An 18664-nucleotide genomic window follows, 5' to 3' on the forward strand; every position below is an offset into this window, starting at 1 on the left:
CTTGCATGCGTTCAGTCTAATAACTTTTAATGTCTGGCCCTAAAATGTCTTTATAAAAAATAGCTTTACAGCATAATAGTCCAGGTGTCTTTCTGCTTGTTACCAGAGATTAAAAAAATGTGTGGGTTCGCTTTCAGAGACATCCACCTCCAGAAAGACGGGGAAGAAAAAGGCATACGTTCTATTATGCAGGCGCGAGTCCTGGAAGCGGTGGCAGCCCCGTAGGGCCGGGGACTGCTCACTGGGGCACTTGCCTGCCCGTCTTTTGCATCAGTTGTTTTAAGCAGCTCTGGAGCATGAAGATTTAATTCTGCCCGAAGTTTCAGGTTTCAAACGGTAGAGATGTTTCACTTCTGCTTTGAAAAGAGCTGTTTTTATAACTATGTACTGAGAACTAAAACAGAATAAATAAAATCGCACCTAACACCAATCCTACAGTCAGGATTAAGTCTAATTTTTTTTAAGGGATCTACTAGCTAGAGCTGATTTTGGCCTTGACCTTGACTTAGTAATCAACTTGAGATGCTTTTGATTATTTTTGGTATGGAGACACTCCAGGATATTTTAAAACTTTCCGTGTGGATTTACAAGCCACCTCCATTTCAGATTGATCTTCTCATCGAGCTTGCACCATCTTGTCCTTAGGCGGAAAGAGACTCCCCCACCTTCAGCATAAAAAGACCCTATCCATTAACCGAGTGGGGTCACCTATTGCGGTGACGTCCCGGCCCGCGGTCTGGGTGCGGTTAGGCCGGAACACCCCTCCCCCCACTCCCATCCCTTCCCGCCTGCTTCTTGAACTGGGGCTTCTCAGCTCGCCTTAGAGGCTCTGAGCTCCGGGGAGGCCGGAACCTCGCCTCTCCGCTTCCCCCTCTCGCCTGCCTGCCCCCACCCTACCCACCACCCCCGCCCGCGCGCCCAGCGCCGCTCCGGGTGCGCTGGAGAAGCTCAATACGTGTCAATTGAATTGAACTGCTGCGGGCGCAGGCTGTACGCCGCCGCCGAGCTCCGATCAGCACGACGTTACCGAGTGGAAATTTATGGAGCGAACGGTGTAAGCCAAAAGTTGCTCCCTGCCAAGGAAAATAAAACGCGGGAGATAATCTCCCGAGGCAGGGGTGAGGGGCCAGGACAGACCCTCCAATCATCTGAGATGCAGACTGTGAAATGCACGAGAACGGGGATAAATTCTAGCGAATCTCCGCTCCCCTACCGCCCCCACCCCCGCCTCCTAGTGCCCCACGGGCTGCCTCCTCCGTCCCCCGCCTCTCCAGACAATTCCCACACAATCGAAACGTCCGGGGAACTCGGGCGCAGAGTTCGGGCGGAACGGCCACCGTTGCTCAGGGTGGTGTCTAAAGGTAGTTCTTGACATCGAAATGGGGAGGGGCTCCTCCGGGAGGAAGGGGCGACCCAAGGTGGGGATGGGCACCGACGCGCACCCGCCAGGCTCCACTGGGTCTCGGAGGGGACGCGCGACCGGGAGAGCGCAGAGCTGGTGGCGAGAGGAGGCAGCGGCGGCTGCCGCTGGGGTTTGACAGCTTTGGCTGAGCGGAGTGCGAGGCGCTTTATGGTAATTGCGGTCCTCCACTGGCCTTCTGGGTAGCGAGGGGAGTCTCGGCGCGCGGCTGGGAGAGCCGCCCCCGCCGCCCCCATCCCCTCGGCTTAGGATCAGCCGGCCGCCCGCGCCGCCGCCGCCGCCGCCGCCGCCGCCCGAGTCGGTCTCTGGTTCGCCCAGGACGCGCGCCCGGGCGGGGTGTGCGCAGCCAACTCGGTCCGAGCGGCGGAGGGGAGGGCAAGGGGCGGGGGGCGGGCGCCACCCAAGTGGTCTGGGGTTCGGACCCAGGGAAGAGAAACGCTCCGAGGATCGATGACGGCTGGGGAAACTCGGGCAAACCTTTACTGGGGAATCACCCCTCCAAAACCCCACCGCCGAGGCGCCGCAGCGGAGGGTGAGCTGAGGCTGGGGGAGCTCAAACTTGCGAGAGCTGGAGGCGGCGGCGGGCGGGCGGGCGGCTGTCGCCCGAGCGCTGCGCCTGCGGGGGGAGGGGAGGCGGCTGCTGGGAGGGAGGGAGGGAGGGAGGGAGGGCGAGAGGGCGGAGGGAGGGGGAGGAGGAAGAGGAGGGAACCAGGGAGGGGGGACGCGTTGGGATCGCGGCGTGCGGCGGCAGACGGAGCCCAGGCTCCCAGCGGCAAGGTGAGCAGAGCTACGCTCCTCGCTGAACGTGGACCGAGCTCGGCGGCTGCGGGGGAGACGCGCCGGAGCCGCGACCGAGAGCGGGAACGAGGCGGCGGCAGAGGGGGAGCCCGTGAGCCGCCGGGCGGGGAGCCCAAGCCGCGCTGTCGCCGCGCAGGGACGACTTGGCCAACACACTCACACACTCACACACACCCAGCCCGAGCGGGCGCTCGCGGCGAACCGTCAACATGGCGCTGGGGCTCCTGCCCGAGCGCGGGCGGCAGCAGCGGCGGCGCGGGAGCTGCTGAGCCCGACCGAGCCCGGCCCAGCCGCCGGAGCCCAGAGGATCGCGCGGGGTTGTCGCCACCTGCCCAGAGGCTTTGAGGCCGCCCCGCCCCGCCCCGCCCCCACCCGGCCCAGAGCCCACCCCTCGGCAGGGCCGACCCCGAGGGCAGCCGGCTGGCAGCAGAAGGCGAGGGAGGCGAGCGAGCGCGGCGCCGCGAGCGGGCTGCGGGCAGCCGGGGACGGCAAACTTTGCTGCTCGCCGCGCTTGCCCGGCCCGGCTCCTTCTTCCGTCGCCAACGTCGCCACCCCACTTTCCTCCAACCCCGCACACCAGTTCCCATCCACCCCGTCGCCCCTTGCTCCTCCTCGCCGCCTCGACTCTGCTCCGGGGAAAAACTTCAAAGCGCCGGATCGCAGGCTCTCTGCTTACTCCCCGGCTGGGGATTTCAGGTCAGTGCCCGGAACACCTTTCCCCGGGGGAGGCGGCGGGCTGCAGTCGGCCCCCTCCCTCGGGGCCCCCGCTCGCGGCGGGTGGTTTCTTTTGACTCTCGCGTACCCCCTCGAAGCTTGTGCCTCGCGCTTCACTTTGGCTGTTTTGCTCGCTTTCATTTTTATTTCCTAGCTATAAGTTATTAAAAATGCAGCCAACCTAAGCGGCCCCAAGTGGGCTCCGGGGAGGGAGGGGCGCGGCGGGGGGGGGGGTGCTGCCGCCTCCCGGGGGGCTGGGAGGAGAGCGGGGAGTTCACGGAGTGGAAGTTTGCAGCTAGTGTGTGCCTGTGTGCGCGGGAGCGCGGTCGTCGCTGAGCGCCGCGAGTCGGGCGCGGGGGGGGCGGGCAGCGGGGGGGAGCTGGGCTGGAAGCTGGGAAGCTCGGCTCGGCGTTAGCTCGCTAGCAGGAAGGGGAGGGCGGCGGGTTCCCGTCTGCTTTCTTTTTCGACTCGGGAAAGAACTGTAAAAACCCCCAGTCGCCGCTGCTTCGTCTCGCCTCTCCGGGGGCCGCTCGTTCCTGCTCGTGGAACGACAGCGTGTGCGTGCGCAGGGTGTGTGTGGCGGGCGCCCCGGGCCGAGCCGAGCTCGACCTGCTGCCGCCGCCGCGGCACAACTCGGGAGGGGAGTCCCGGGTTTTTTTTTTGTTTTTTTTTTTTTGGCTTGCTCCAAAGCGCGAATCACGTGGATTAAAAAAAAAAATACTAGGAAATCGAGCAGAGCGAGGGGTTCCGACTCGGCCCGTCCACCCGCCCGCCAGGTCAGACGCTTTGTTTTGTAAATGTTCTTTTAAAATTTTAATCTGCGACCCCGGTCCACCCCCACCCTCCCCGCGAAGTCGTAGGGTTGGTTTCAAGTTGTGAGTCCCCAGGGGCGGGGGTAGATCGTGCGGGGGCGGCGGCGGGAAGGGAGGGCGAGGAGGTGGGGGCTAGACCTGGGCAGCTACGAGTCTGGTGGGAAGCCCTGTAGGGCGTGTGCAAGTCTGTGGCCGGAGGAAGTTGGTCCCGCTCGGAGGGCGTGCGGCGCGGAGGCTGAGGGCGAAGAGGAACTTGCGCACACGGCGCGATCCTCCGCCGAGGCGGGGAGGGCGAGGCGCCTCCGCGCCGCGGGGCCCGCGCTCGGAGCAGGCGGGCGGCTGCGCTGCAGAGCCTCCGCCAACTCGGGGGCTCGGGGCGGCGGCGACGTGCGCCGGCTGTTTACCAAGCAAGCCCTGGGGCGCCGTGTGCGGAGTAGGGCGGCTCGAGGCACGCGTGGTCCCGGTGGGCTTCTCGCCGCCTGCACTCTCGAGTGGGCACGTCCTCCAGTCCCTGAGACGGCTGAGCCTGGCCTCGTGTAGGCCGAGGCCGGGCGAGGCTTAATTTGCTGTTAATGAATCTTTCCCAGAAAGTCCGCGATCTTCAGCTAGTGAGTGCCCGCGCGCGAGGACGCGCGCCGCAGGCGTCTGAAGGGTGGGGGTTGGGGGAATGGAAGAGCGAAGGAGGGGGGAGGGTTATGTGTATTTAAAAACAAACCTTAAAAAGAAACCGGCGCGCTTCAAATAGGTATCCGTAGAGCCTCCTGTGTCTAGACTAGACTGCTGTGGGTTTTAGCTGTTTTTTTTTTTTTTCTTTTTCTTTTTTTGAGATTAGGCCAGAGATGGGGTAAGTGTTGTTTGGTTCTAGGGGTAGCCTCCTGGAGAAAAATCTTTTAAATGACTTGGGAATAAAAAAGCGGAGGAAATGGCCCACCCCAGAAGGTGGTGGGTGGTGAACGCAGACAGACTTGAGTATTTCTAGCCATCTGACACTTCCTGTGGCACTGGAAACGGACACCGCGGGCTGAAATCAATCCTTACGAGGTGTTGGATTCGGTTTTGCCAACAGAATTGCTTGTGTGGAAGGCATTTTAAGTGTCGGCCTCCGAGACTCCTGTACGTGGACACTTGGAGAATACGTTTGCATAGCGACCCTTCCCACTCCACCCCCGATTTGTTATCTGCTCTGGGCTTTGCAGTGGTGGTTCTCGTGTTTATCTGGGCCATGATTTCACCGCGTGGAGGAAGGGTGGAGATGGTGGTGATTAATATGCCGTCCAGGTTTAATCTGAGGCCGGCCTTAAGTATGCGGGTTGACGCCGCCACTCACCGGGATTGGCCTGAGGTAGTGAGGGGAGCGCGCGGGGTTCGGGCGCCAGGCGCTCGGCGGGCAGGTCGGGGCTGGGGCTTGGATGGCCCCAGCGCTGTCCTTTGAGGCGCTGTCACCAGTAGGTGACTGAGAGTTAATTAGGAAGTGTTCTCCGGATCAATGGGCCGCACAGCTCATTAGCGATTCTCTCCAGCTCTTTGCAGGGCCGGCCGGGCCTCTGCCTCCCACACAGGCCGGGGCCCCGCGGCCGGGGCTGCGGGGAGCGCCGCTGGGAAGTGGGGAAGGACTGGCGGCGAGGGGCGGCGGGGAGGCGAGTGTAACTTCGCCGGCGGCGTGTTGCGTGCTGAGCCCCGAGGCCCCGCGCAGCCCGCTTTTTCTTCCTGCTCTCGATCGCCTCGACTGTGTCTTTAACTCGCTCCCGCTCGCGTCGCTGCCTGGCTGCTCCTCCCCGCCTCCCTCGCCTATCTCTTGTTCTCTAAGCACGACGCCTGTGCTCCCCGCCCAGTTTGGGATTAGACAAGATAAAAATAGGACTGCCCAGCGCGCAGAGCTGTGACTGTGTCCCGGCAGCCGGGCTGGCGGGAGCGCTGGGGGCCGGGGCGGCCGCGCGGTGCGCTCGGGGCAGCCCGCGCCCGAAGGCTCCTACCCCCACCCCGCCGCCGGTGCGGTCACGCTCCAGGGTTCGGTCCGCCGGGAAGCCGTGCGGGCAGGGGGAACCCGGGCAGGGTCTCGGCGCTCTCGCGGGTGTTGTTGGTGTGCCTGTGATAGATCGGTCTAGACAGGCATGCAGGCTCCCTCCCGGCTGAAGGACGGAAGGGGGAGCGGGCCGCGGAGGCGGCGGCAGACTCCCGTGAGCCGCGAGTGAGCGAGCCACCCTGCGGGCCCAGCGACCAAGGGTGAAGGGAAGGCTTCGAGGATTTCTCTTAACCCTTTAAAGGCGAAGGGAAGAGTGGGGGTGGGGAGTCTAGTAGAAATTCCTGGAGGCAAAGTAGCCTCCAGGTTGGAGGGGGCGGGAGTCTGGACCCAGGGTTTGTCTTTTTCTGTTCTGTGTTTGCACGCTGACATCCTGGTGCATCCGGCTCGATTCTTCGACGAACCAGACGCAGCTGCTAGGTGATCTAATTTGACCCGGTACTTCTTAATGGGGGAGATGTGAACACACACAATGGGCACCCCTCACTTAAGGAAGTGAGTTTGGGAGATGCAGAGGTTAGATCTCAATGTTCCCAGCGGCCCGGTGTGGAAAGGTCTGCTCAGAGCTTTAGTGGGGTGGGGCCTCTGACGGAAACTGCTGCCGACCCAAGCCTGAAATGCTCGGCCCATGTGTGCAGGTATACATGGGAGAGAGCAAAAGGGTTCTTGAGTTGTCTGTGTAGAGACACTTTTAACCATTAACTTGTGGAGAGTTCAGATCAGATATGTTCAGGGAGACAGCGTCCAAACAGGAATTGGACAGTGATGTGTACAATGTATGTATGGACACATACAGGGGACTCAACATTGAGTTGGTCTAAAATTTTTATACAACTCTTGAAGGCATTGGTCTAGCTTTTGCAGAGGTGGACAATTGGCGGGTAGGTTACTCTATATAAAAATGAATCATTAGTCATGCTCCTCTCCTTCCCCCTTCCTCTCCCTTTTAGGGATTGTAATCTTAGGGGAATCCTCTAGCTACATTTAAACTACAAACCAACATTGGTCTGGTCTGAGAATGAACCACATTATAGGCAAAGCAAGAATGTAAGTCGTGGGGAGGTGTACTGTTAGACAGGAATGCACAGATTAAGATGTGTGCCTGAATGACATGTGCTGAGACAAATCAAGACACTTGGGCTCCGATGCCCACACGGAACAAGAGATACAGAAGAGATAAAGAACTGCCCAAGAGGAATGTAAACATGGATATGCAAATACTGAGACCTAGAGCGAGATTCTAGGAGAGAAAATCCCAGACTTGGTTGAGCTGGAAACTGGGGCAGAATTTCTGTAAGTTCGTTCCAGAGACAAAAGCCCATTTAAAGGTGTGAAGAGGGTCACTTGGAAACACAAAAAGCATTCATATGCACACATCCACGCTTAGATACACAGGCTGAATGACAAAAACTCCTCAATGCCTGATGGAGACTTTCCTGCCCAGGGAGACCGACCAGGGCACGGAAATGTGCGCCACACAACCACATTCACACACTCGTTTACCGAGAAATAACGTGTCTTTGGCTAGAGGGAAACTGAGGGCAGAGGCGCCTAGCTAAGGGTAGATGGTCCTCAGTCACTAAGATTGCTTCTTGGTTATAGTTTCTTCCAAGCTAGAGTGGGGGAGAAGGTATGTCTTGACCAGGTTGGAGGATTTCTGAAAGATTTTTGAGTTCTTGACCTTGAGAGGATGGATGGTGGAGGAAGACGAGGAGTAAGCGTTACACTCCTGGCTGGGAGGAAGGGATGCTGGGCTGCTCTAAGTCCTGTTTGCTAAGGTTGGTGCACAGGGTCTAGTGAACAGAAATAAGTGCGAAGTTCGGCCTCTGGGTAAAATCAAGGGGAGGTATGCTTTTTTTTTTCTTTTCCTCGAGGAGACCGTGCGGGGACGGCCTGCTCGGTAGGGAGGATTAGCAGGCGCCTCTGTGACCCCAGACGTGCACATAAACTAGGCTTGGGTTTGGTTTGCCCGCGGCGTCGATTTGCCGCGGTCCCTCTTTGTCTGAGCCCAGCCGGGAATTCCAGCTTTTATTGGGAAGACCGCACTCGGGTGGAGCCCGCGCTGGGTCGGGCGGGGCAGGGCTGGGCCGCGGGGCTGGGAGGGAGGCTCGCAGGCCGCCGAGCCGCCCGAACCCCTGAATGGTCCTGGGGAGTGCCCAGCGGCCTCGATCAAGCTACCTCGGTGGTTTCCTCGAGGGCGCCGGGCTCGGCTGACTCGGCACGGCGGGACAGGGGGCGTGCGGGTACACTTGGGCCGCCGCGCCGCCCCCCTCCCCGCGGGCCCCACCCCTCCCCTGCCACTCCGAGGCCGAAAGGAGCTCTGAAGGCCCTTTGTTAGGCTCCAGGGTCACACCCGTGGCCCGGGGGCCGCACCGGGGCGGGAGGGCCTTGCTCTCCGCGAGAAGGGACGTTCTCCTGGCTCGGAGGTCTCCAGCCGTCTGCTCACACGGTTCGGGCCTGGCGGTGCCTCGCCCAGTTTGGGGAGGGGAGGCCGAGGCCCGCCCCAGCCCGCCTGGGCTGCTTCACCCAAAAGTCCGGCCGGCAAGATTCCGTCTGTTGGCAAGGCTGGCTGCGCTGCCGGGGCCTAGGTGGTGGCGCCCGCTTGAGTAACAGCCGGGCTAGGAGTGGAAGGTCTCCTCACGCCGCCCCCGGGGCGGCCCAGCCTCCTGTGTCTCGAGCACTTGGCCCAGGACCGACGGCTTAGGCTGGTTTCCCCCCATGTGTTTCTCCGCAAGGGGTAGCTGACTTTTTGTTGGATGAGACTTAAAGAACGACCTTTTCCGCAACGTTTTGGTAGAAGGTCCTCTTTCCCCATTACAGGCTCATTTCCACCTGCCCCCAGTAGAGGATCTTGGAAATGGGGTGGGGGGGGAGCCCCTGCACTTAGTTATTCCTTAGAGCCATGTCTCCCCGCCAACCATTGCCCCTCAGCACCCACGGGCTCCGGCGCCCCGTGATTAGCGGGGAAGTCCGCTAGGAGAAGATCCTGACAGCATAAAATATAATTTGTGATCTAAAAGACAGTTTCCAGTATAATCTCATTATGCACCACAGACTCCCGGTGTTATTTTGTGGAAGGCGGACAATGATCAATTTACATTGACCCGGGGCTGGGCGAGCTTTTAGATGGTAATTGCCATATTGATTTGCATGCAAAAAGGAGACCTGCTAAAATTAAAGACCGGAAGCTAAATTAAACTAAATTTATTGTCTAGGTGCAAACCGGAGAAACTACTGGGGGGATGAGGGTGAGTCAGGTCAGGGTGCCAGGAGCAGACCAGGTGAGAAGCTTTGGAACCTCAGAGGGTTGGGAGCTGTCTTTGCTCTGGTGATTTAAAAATGTGAGGAGGGGGCTTGTTTAGGGTATGGGGACCCAGCGGGGAAAAAGTTATAAACTGGCACTACTGCATTGAAGGCACTAGGGTCTTTTAATGCTAATAGTAATTGCTAGTGGGGGAGAGGTTTATAGGGCTATAGAGGGATCTTCCTGAACCGTTTCCGGCACCCCTCATTTCTATTGTTCTACCTGAGCGCTCACAGCCATGCCCAAGGACACGCAAAATTCTTGGATCTGAAGAGTTAAAAATTTTTGTAAAGGCAGGCCTTTAACCTACCCCCCGCCCCCCAGCCGTCAGGTCTTTCTGAGAGAACTAGAGTAGGGGGCCGCTCTGCACCCGCGCGCCACGCCGCGAGCAGGCTCGGACCGTTGGAGGCTGCGGGACTTCCTCCCTGGACCAGCCCCAGACTCGGCCCGACGCCGTTGTCTTCCGGAAGCTCTCTCCAGGTGGCCCAAAAGGTGGGGGTCGGGGATGGTCTGCCGGGGCTGGGGGTCGTCTCCCTGGAGGCTGGAAGGGCCTGCACGGAGAAGGTGGAGGAGGGAAGGCGGGGGCTGGAAATCCTGCCCCAATTGGCAGTTATCGCCAAGGCCGGAAAGTTTAAAAAAGAAAGCCACTGGCCGGGAGCCAGGGCCGGCCGGGCCGCCGGGGCGTGTTCGGCTGGCTACAGGGGTGAGGACCCGGCGCCGCCATCGCCTCGATCCCTCCCGTGGCCGAGGCTCTGGCCCGCCCCAGGGGCTCCTGGAGTCATTTCGCACATCCGGAGCCTCGGCCTCTGGAACAGACACCCGCCCGTGGCCTCTATCCCGCCCGTGGCCGGAAAGCCACAGGGTCGGCTGAGTGTCCGGCGCTCCTGCCTGTTCACCTTCCCACCGAGCCGAGCTGGAGACGGCTCTTGGTCCTGAAGCCGACCGCATCTGTGGCAACGGGTGTGGAGAGTTCCTGGAGCATCTGAAAGCCCGGTACAGACCCAGAAATTGAGGATGGGGTGGGAAGGGGATGCTTAACGCTGACACTGCGCTTCTTGGATGAGAAGTTGGGCAAGGAAAAGATAAACCCAGCTGCCAGCTGGGACTTGGGACTTGGGACTTGGCCACTTCCCCCTCAGTTCCCTCCCCAGCTCACTTTGGTCCTCAGGTCCCTAGGAAAGGTAGGTGTAGGCACTCTTTCCAAAGGGCTTTTGCTCTACCTAGATAACTTGATTTATTGCTCCATGTGGCAAAACTAGGGTGGCAAGCCTAGTTCTAGTTCCAGGTGTCAGCACTTTAGCGCCCACTTTCTGCTACCTGTTCTGGTCTCCTGGAGGAGGAGAGTGTGGAGCCTTGTGGGGATCCCTGGCCTCACACTGGGGTGTTCCAGTTCAGGGCAATGTGTAGGATGTCAGTGGAAAGACTTCATATGGACCGAGTGATTTCTCGGTGTAGGAGAAACTAGGGTGCAGGCTCCTGGTAGACCGAGTTTCCTAGGTGCTGAGTGCTATCCTTTTACCCTGTGTTGGAGTAAAAGGGCCGAGAAAGCTTCCCGAACTTCTTGGTAATTCCAAATGGCACAGTTTGACCAATACTTGGCTCCTCTCCGCAACTCCAGGACTGAGTTTGACCGTGGCCCATTTTTACTAGCTGTGTGACCTTGGGGGCAAGTTATTTATGGCCTCTGAGCCTCAGTAAGTTTCTTCATTTGTAAGACTGGGAATAATTATCCACCTTTAGGATCAAAGAAGACTACTGGGCACATAGTAGGCCCTGAGGATTAGTAATTGCTTTGAATGACTGGTCAGGTTCCTATAGGTTGCTTCTCCATTTCCTCCTTCCCCTGAGGACACACCCCCCTCCCCCCCACCTGCTTAGGCTCAACCTTGGAGGGGACCAACCTGCAGGTTAAGCTCCCCTCCAAGGGTGTTCCCGAGGCTTTTTCTCCAGGTCTGTCTTGGTGGGTTCCTCTTTCCCTTTGTTACAGTTCTTTACATTCTGGGCTTTAAAGGATTCCATATGAAAAGGCTGGGTTTTTTTTTTCTCTCCCCCCGCCGGAGTGGGATCATTTTTATGGTTAGGAATTGATTCCAGAACCAGTATCTAGGTGCTCTTTGGCTGGTCCTCCCCTCATTCTTTTGGGGGAGGGAACAGCAGCAGCTGGATGAGAGACCTGGTGGGAAGAGGTGAGAGGGTCTGGCCCGCTGTAGAGGCCAGAGGTGCTGTGGTTTGTTTGATAGGGATTAAGTCCGGATGTTATGAGGTCTCAGTGTGGTTTTCAATAAAGTCTGCCAGGGATTGCTTCTTTTATATCGATATGTATTTAAAAAAATTACTAGCATGAGAAGAAAACCAGACCTGTATGGATCCAGGCCGGTAGTAAGCTACTGTGATCAGGTTTCTTACTCGACTCCCAGAGGGGAAGTCAGCGTTTGATTGAAGCTACACTTGGTTCTTGACTCTCTGGGGATGCCTGCTCTGAAACAGGAGCCCTCCCTTTCTCTCCCCCAACCCCCCTTCCCTTCTTCCCCTAAAAGCCTTTGTGCTGAAAGAGCTTCAGTAGGCATGAATCCCTGGTTCCTCTCTAAAGAATGCCTCCCAGCCTTTGCTGACATTGTTTTGCGAACAGTGGGTTTTACCAGGCCAGCAGTTTTCCCCCCATCTTAGCTCACTATTTTAGAGGTTAGAGTATGGCCAGGATGTGCCCAACTGCAGTGCTTTCCAGAGTGTGTAGCCAGGACCTTGCCTGTAATTCTGAAGACACCTTAACCTTTACCCTTTGGTGCGCCACCCCCCACCCTCCGTGGAGGGGGTAGGTGGTGAAGGTGGGGAGAGCGAGGCCAGGAGATTGTTGTGGAGGGTCTGTTTGTTTTCTCCAGCCTCGGGCTGAGGGGTGGAGTGGGGCGAGTCAGTCCGTTCCAGCCTTGGGTCTGATTTAAAACTTGGTTTAATTGGAGAAACTCTTAGGCATTTAACAGTTCTGTACAAAGGCAAACTTGAAATAGCTCTAGGCCTACGTCATTTAAGAAAGAATAAATGAAGTACAGAAATGTCCAAACTATGTAAATCCTAGAGTTGTCTGCCCTCCCATAAACACATGACAAGTGCCAAGGCATTTCCAGTCAAAACACCCATGGAACCAGCAGCCTCCATCCTTTGTATTTATTATTTTATTAACAGCATTTTACACAGCATTTAACAAGCACAGCCTGCCTGCTTTCCACCGCGGCTCTCAGCGGACTGAGGGGTGGAAAACAGATGAGGGTGGTGAGAAGTGGGCTCTAGACGGGCAGGGACAAGAGGAGCATTGGGGGTTCCTTTCGTCTGGCCCCAAAGAGAAGACAAAGTCCTGCTTTGGAGGAGGAAAGTTGGGCAGATGTGGTGTGTCTAGTCTGCACTTTGATTCCAGGTGTGAGGCTGGGTCTGCCCTCCCAGTACGCTGCCCATCAGTTATTGGTGCTTTTCAGAGACTAAGTATTTGTCTGCTATCCTTATTCTATATCCTGGTAGAAAGTTTATAACGAAAAGTAATGCCTTTCTTAAGTCATAAAATGAGCCTTGTATGATTATTTAATTAAAATCTATTTAAGGACCGATTAGGCGTGTAATTTGCGCTAATAATGACGATTATGGAAATGTTCGACTTAACCAAAAATCATAAAGGAGACATTCTGATCAGTGGGGCGACCAGTCAGGATTCAGGGGCTTGGACAGTTTTCCAGAAACACAAGGGGGCTGTGAGCTGCAGATGGGGCCAAGCTGCGTTTCCTCTGGGACACGGTAGAGAGGGCTGCAGGACCCCAGGCTGGCCCACGCTTTGCTGAGCAGAGTCTGGGAGTCTGAACAACCTTTATTCCCTGCGGAGGAGATGGGGGAGGGGGGGCTGCCCCGAGCCACTAGCTGGAGGAGGAAACTCGAGAGAGAGCCGGTGAACCCCACCGAACTCTGCTCGAAATGGCTGTGTTCTCTTGCTTTAACAATCAGCAGCGACACACGCAGCACTGCCTTGGCCAGCCTGGGCTGGAGCCCGGAGGGGTTGGGGGGAGGGGGGGGTCCCTTGTTCCGGAGAAACCTGCCAGCTGCTGGGCTTGGTGCGAAGGCAGCAAAGGCAGACACAATACTGCTGTTGTTGGTTTGATCTCTAACTGTGGATTGTTAGTCTGGCTTTAACTATGTGGTAAGGGGGGAATGTGAAGGCTGTTTACAGCGAGTGCAAATAATGTGACAGCTGTTGGTGCACGGGCAGCGCTGTGCCTCCCCGGCGCTCACACAAAGCGCGCACTATGCAGGCCCACGGAAAGCCGCAGAGGTGGCCGCCACTTGCTGGCCGGGGCGTCCTCGGACGCAAGGCGAGACAACCCTTGGCAGCGGCGCCCCATCCCCACCCCGTGGACACATGGCCCTCTGGCTCCCGGGACCTGGGTGGACGGGCGCGCTGGTTGGCGTTTTGTGGTTTAGGGAACTTGTTAGGCAGAGGTGGCAGGAGAAGGCCCGCAGGGTCATGAGTGTCAGCTGTCTGGAGGGGTTGCCTGCGGCCTGGGGCCTCAGCGGCTTGTGACAGGGTTGTTAAGATTTGGGAAAATAACTTTCCGCCCTAAAGCAAGCCTGTTGGAAAGAATGTATTATTAACTGAAGGCTTTCTGGAAATTGTAGAGGCTCTGAAGGCCGTTGTTCTTCCTCTGAAATGGCCCTGTTATTCAGACAAGTTCGAGGGACAGGCGGCTGCTGTATTCTATGCACTGGGCCCTGTTTCCTGGATTGGCAACACCAGTGTGTAGGTTCAGGACCTAAAGCTTTGGATTACCTACGTTCCTTTGCCTTGCTGTGTTTTTTTAAGAGTGCACTTGCCTCTAAGCTGCAGGACGCCACTGTCTTCAGGTCTGCCCACAGCGCCACCCACTCTGTGACTTAATCAACTAGATAGATGCCCACAGCCACAGGCCTTCCCTGGTCCTCTGCCAGGCAATGCAGGGAGGCGCCAGGGTGGGAGGCAGAACAGTTGGTGGGTGGCAGCCATATCCCCGCCCCCCCCCCCCGCACCAACCCCCCACCCCCCCTCCAGGGGCCGGTCCTGGAGCCCAAGCTGGCAAGGGGCATGGATGGTCAGGAGGCTGGGCCTGCCCCTGGGCTGTCCTGGGGCCAGCTCCCCCCCACCCCAGCCTCAAGTTTGAAGCCTTTGGGGCTCTGGAGGATCATTCAGAGCTGACTTAAATCTATATCCTGCCCTTCTGTGTGACTTGGCCCCCTGGGTGTACAGCTTTCGGGATATCTGCAAATGATGATTTCATCCCCACTCCCACCTCAAACCTTACCCCCCCACCCCCCCCCGCCTGGAGTTATAATGTGGACTTCTACATCTAGTTGGGTTCCCTAGTGGGGAGCTGGGAGATACTTCTGGAATGATACATGAACTTCGGTGCCAGTTCTATAAATTGGTCTCTTTTTATGACGTGTGCCATTTTCTGTAGGAATGTTGCTTGCAAAACGAGTTTCGCCTTGGAGGAAAGGCGGAAAGATAAACAAGCCTGCAACGCCAAAACACTGGCAGTCTTTCCCTCCTTCCAGCTCTCTTAAAGCAGCCGGGCTGTATTTCCAGGATTAGACTCGTGCTTGTGAGGAGGGACTCTGGTTGGCTTTTTTTTTTCCCCCAAGCAAATGCAAATTAGAGAAAAATAATTTTCTTTCAACGATATGCAATGTATTAGTCACTTGTTATCGTGCTCCGAGGCAGGCCTCATTTGCGCGTCTGCCAGCTCGCTCACATCTGCTCGGCGCTGTTCGGGGCATTTTAACCTTGGCGGTGTCGTGTCTAGTCCCACGGATCAAGGAGGAGTAATTAAGCTCTGAACAGCTACAAAAATTCACGGGCCCCCACGTCTACTGCAGTTTTCCCACAGCTTTGTTTGGGGTGTTCTGGTTCCAAGATTGAGTAGCAGACATGGGGTTCCTATTGTTCCTTGTTAAGAAAGTGGGAGCCCCTGTCCTCCCCTGGCCCTCATCCCCAGTCTTCCCAGGACTCTCAGGCGGCACACAATCAGCAGGGAATCAGGGTGCAGACTGCGGGACCCTGTGTTTTCTGCATCTTTTATTTGTAAAAAGTTCCTTTGTGCTTTCTGTGTGTACTAATGATAGCTGCTGTTAATAGCCTTATGGCTCGGTTCTTCTGCATTTGCCTCCAGGTTGGGGGAGACTCCAGCTGGGAACCCAGCCCTGTAGGGACCCCACTGGAGGGGGTGTGGGGCGGGGGAGGGGTGTGGGTTGGCAGAAGGAGAGGAATAAGGATGATTGATTGTGTTCAACCTAGGTTTCCTGTCCTGGGCTGCTGCCTCCTGTGGGGGGACACCCGCTTCCAGGTGGGGCCCCCTCTTGCATACACACATGGTGGTTGTGTGTGGCACCACCGTGAAAGAAAGTGAAAGGGACAAAAAGCCAAGGCATGGCGTCAGGGCAGAAGGGGAAGTTCCGCAAGCCGACCGGGGTGGGGGGGGGGGTGCCCCATGGCTCTGCTGTGTGGGAAAAAGAGTGTGGCGGGCAGCACTCCTGGTTTGGCAGCAGCTCTCCAGGTTGATCCTTGCTGGTGCCCTCCCCCCTCCTCAAGCCCCCAGCCCCCTTTTACAGTTGGCTACACTTGGCTTGCGTCTTTCAATCAGGGGAGATGGGGGGAAGCATCCATGGAGAGCAACACTCCAGACTGGCCAAAGGGAGCCCAGGACGATGGCCGCTGGGGTCTCCAGTGCCCAGTCCCCTGGTGAGTTCCACCGCACATTCTGGGTTCTCCGTGTGCCCACCCAAAGTTGCTTTTTGTCGAGATTCAGTGGCAGGCGCCTGGGAAAGGGAGAGCCCAGAGATGCGCACAGGCGAGGTGTGAAGCGGGGTCTTGGAGGGCTAGTGGAGAGAGCTGGAGTTCCTGGAAGGTTGGGCGGGGGCCGTGGGCGGGGATGTGTGCTGGCCACTGCCCGACGCAGGGACCTGGCAGAGGAGCTGAGAGGAGCCCGCAGCCGCACGGGGTGTGTGCGCGGTGGGAGAGAAAATCCCTTTGTTGCCGACCGATCCGGCCAAGACGTGGGAGGGGGCGCCCCTCCCCCACTACCCGCCGCCACCGCCGCCGCTGCTGCTGCAGGCCAAGTTCACTCCTCACTGCCCGGAGTGGCTCTATCCCCGGCACCCTGGGGGAAGGCGGGGAAGGTGCTGGGTGCTGCAGGTCAGGGCCTGCCGCGAGTTTCTCGTTCTCCCCGCCCCCCACTCTCCCTTGCTAGCCCTCAGCAGTGCTGTCTGTTACTAATGCAAAACCTGGGGCAGGAGTGGGGATGCCCCGGAGGCTTGCAGGGTGCATGGAGAGATAACACCTTGGCAGGCAGGATCACTCCTCCCATTCCCCCCACCCCAACTTCAGCACCCCTGTACAGGCTGGAGGACCCAGCCTGCGACCTCCTTCCACGATACCCCTGGAAACCTGCAACCTTCCCCTGACCTGGGAGGCATCCTTGGGGTTCCCCTCTCCCCACTGTTACACACACTGGGGAAGATAACCCAGGAGGACTCACCCCAACGCCTCACACCCTGGACCACTTTTTCTCAGCTCCCACATCCAAGCAGCCCCCCATCCTAAAATAGGAACTTCTTCACCCCTCCCTTCCTTGACACCCATAGAGAAGTGCCTGTGGGTGACTCAGTCTGGGCTTGGAGCAGCCCCAGGAAGGGCTCCTGTGCTGCGAGCTTCCATGAAAGCCCCTTGCCCTGCTGAAGGTCACCCCTCCTTGGCCCCTCTGTGTCCCTTCCTCAGTCTCCCCACTGCCACAAAGGAACCACGCAGCCATCCTAGGGGTTTGTTTGTTGCATAGTATGTTTAGTGGAATTAGATGCTGTTTAATGGCATTAGACCGGGCCGGCACCAGCTATTGCCAGGCAGAACTCAAGTCCTGAGTGCAGTTTAATCCTCTGGAAAACGGTGCCAAATATTTACAGATGAGGGCACCGAGGCTGAAGAGGTTCAGCCACCTGCCCAGAGACAGGCTGTGAATGAGAGAGCGGTAAGGCAGTGGTGATTGTGCTTTCAGCACATCCTCCATGGAGAACTGGCCATGCAGTGAGAGAGTCCCTTTCCCCACAAAGGTCCCCAGCCCACAGACAGCCCTGGCACACGGCATGCTGCCTGGGGTCCCTGATGTCCACTCAGTCTTCTGGACCAGGTGCTTTCGCAGACCTCCTTGGCTGCTGACTGTTAAAGTGCCTGATGGATTAAGGGGTGCCTAGTGAGCGAGGCCCTGGGAAGGGGCAGTGGTGGTGGCATAGAGTGGGGCAATGTGGTGGTGCTGCTTCGCATTTTGTCGGTGCCACTTGACAAGCTTGATGTGCAGACTTGAACCAATCCATCCGTCGCCTGGAGGGCGGAGGCAGTGGAAAGTGGCCCGGTGCCAGGAGGAGTGTGGTGGAGAGAAAGGAGAGGTGCCAAGAGCGGCCCAGTGCTGCCCCCCTCCCTGCACTCAGGCTGGCCTCTCAACAACCACGGCTCCTTCCTTTGCACCCTGTCTGTTGTCTGCCAGGGGAACTCGGCCTTAAAGGAAAAAAAAAAGTTCTCTCCTTTTCTTCGGTGCATAATGGTATCTTCATGGCAGGACTTGGCAGACCACTGGTGGTGGGGTGCAGCTAGGGCCCGTGTTCCCCCACGTGTCTTTTCACAGAGTGCCAAGGTGCCCCCAACTCAAGGATGCCAAGGTGGGATGACAGCTCCTAATCGTAGTCCCTCTGACCTCTTTCTGTCAATTAGGCTCTTCTCCCCAGTGTCCCGGCCATGCTGGGGGTAATCATAACTTGACTCCTGGAGTAGATGAGGGGGCCCAAGTCTGTCGAGGGAGACTCGAGCTCTCCTGTGCTTGCACTCAGACGCAAAGCCAGAGACCTCCACGCGGGGTGGCTGTTTTGTCTCTCCCAGAGCTGGGTGTTCAGCGGGCAGCCACCACAATTCCTGTCTGTTCTTCCAGAAACCAGACACTCTTGTCTTCTGGGCTGACCCCTTCTCTGGGCCACCTTCCCTCTTTATCCCTCTCCGGCATCCTTGCCCCTTCTCTCCTCTACTGGAAAAAAGGGTTAAAACCCAGAGCCAAGGTATAGCTTAGCAGCTTGCACTGGAAACAGGTTGGTGCTTGTCAAGTGCTTTTCATGACTGACTTCACACATCTTGGCACTGCCAGAAGCATAGCCTGCCTGTGGAAGACCAGGCCGGGGTGGGGTGGGGTGGTCATTGAGAAATAAGGGTGAATGCACATCTTATATATAGCAGCACAGCCTCTGCTCTGTCATCCAAATCACATCGTTTGCCCTCTTCACCGTGACCCACAGCTAAGGGTCAGGGAAGTCACTTTTGAAGAACTTTTCCTCAGTTAAAAAGAAAGACCTCATCTCTCCAACAATTTCAGTAGCTCTTTCTAAAAGTAGAATGGGGTGAGCATGACTGCCTATCTGCCCCATCTATGTGTCCCTTACCCCCAAGATCCCCTTCATCGGTTCTCCACCCCAGAGAGATGGGGGGAGGCGTCCTTCAGTGATGGGGGGTGTAAGCAGTCCGGCCTTTGCCCAGGATGTGGGCTGTCACTCTG

The 18664-nt window shown here is 57.7% G+C and overlaps 1 protein-coding gene across 6 annotated transcripts in view; it reads left to right on the plus strand.

Annotated features, from left to right (window-relative positions):
* The first annotated feature begins 2649 nt into the window (after positions 1-2649).
* Positions 2650-18664, plus strand: part of BCOR (BCL6 corepressor) — a 44672-nt gene continuing 28657 nt past the window's right edge. For 2 of the 6 annotated variants that reach the window (XM_055563635.1, XM_055563637.1), the window contains exon 1: positions 2661-2914. The gene's annotated coding sequence lies outside the window, so the exon portion shown is untranslated. Of the gene's footprint in view, positions 2915-3526; positions 3709-18664 lie in introns of those variants that run through there. The other 4 variants (XM_055563638.1, XM_055563639.1, XM_055563640.1 and 1 more) reach the window with 3 other exon arrangements.

The sequence above is a fragment of the Bubalus kerabau genome, chromosome X (assembly GCF_029407905.1).
Source record: "Bubalus kerabau isolate K-KA32 ecotype Philippines breed swamp buffalo chromosome X, PCC_UOA_SB_1v2, whole genome shotgun sequence".
NCBI classification, from domain to species: Eukaryota; Metazoa; Chordata; class Mammalia; order Artiodactyla; family Bovidae; genus Bubalus; species Bubalus kerabau.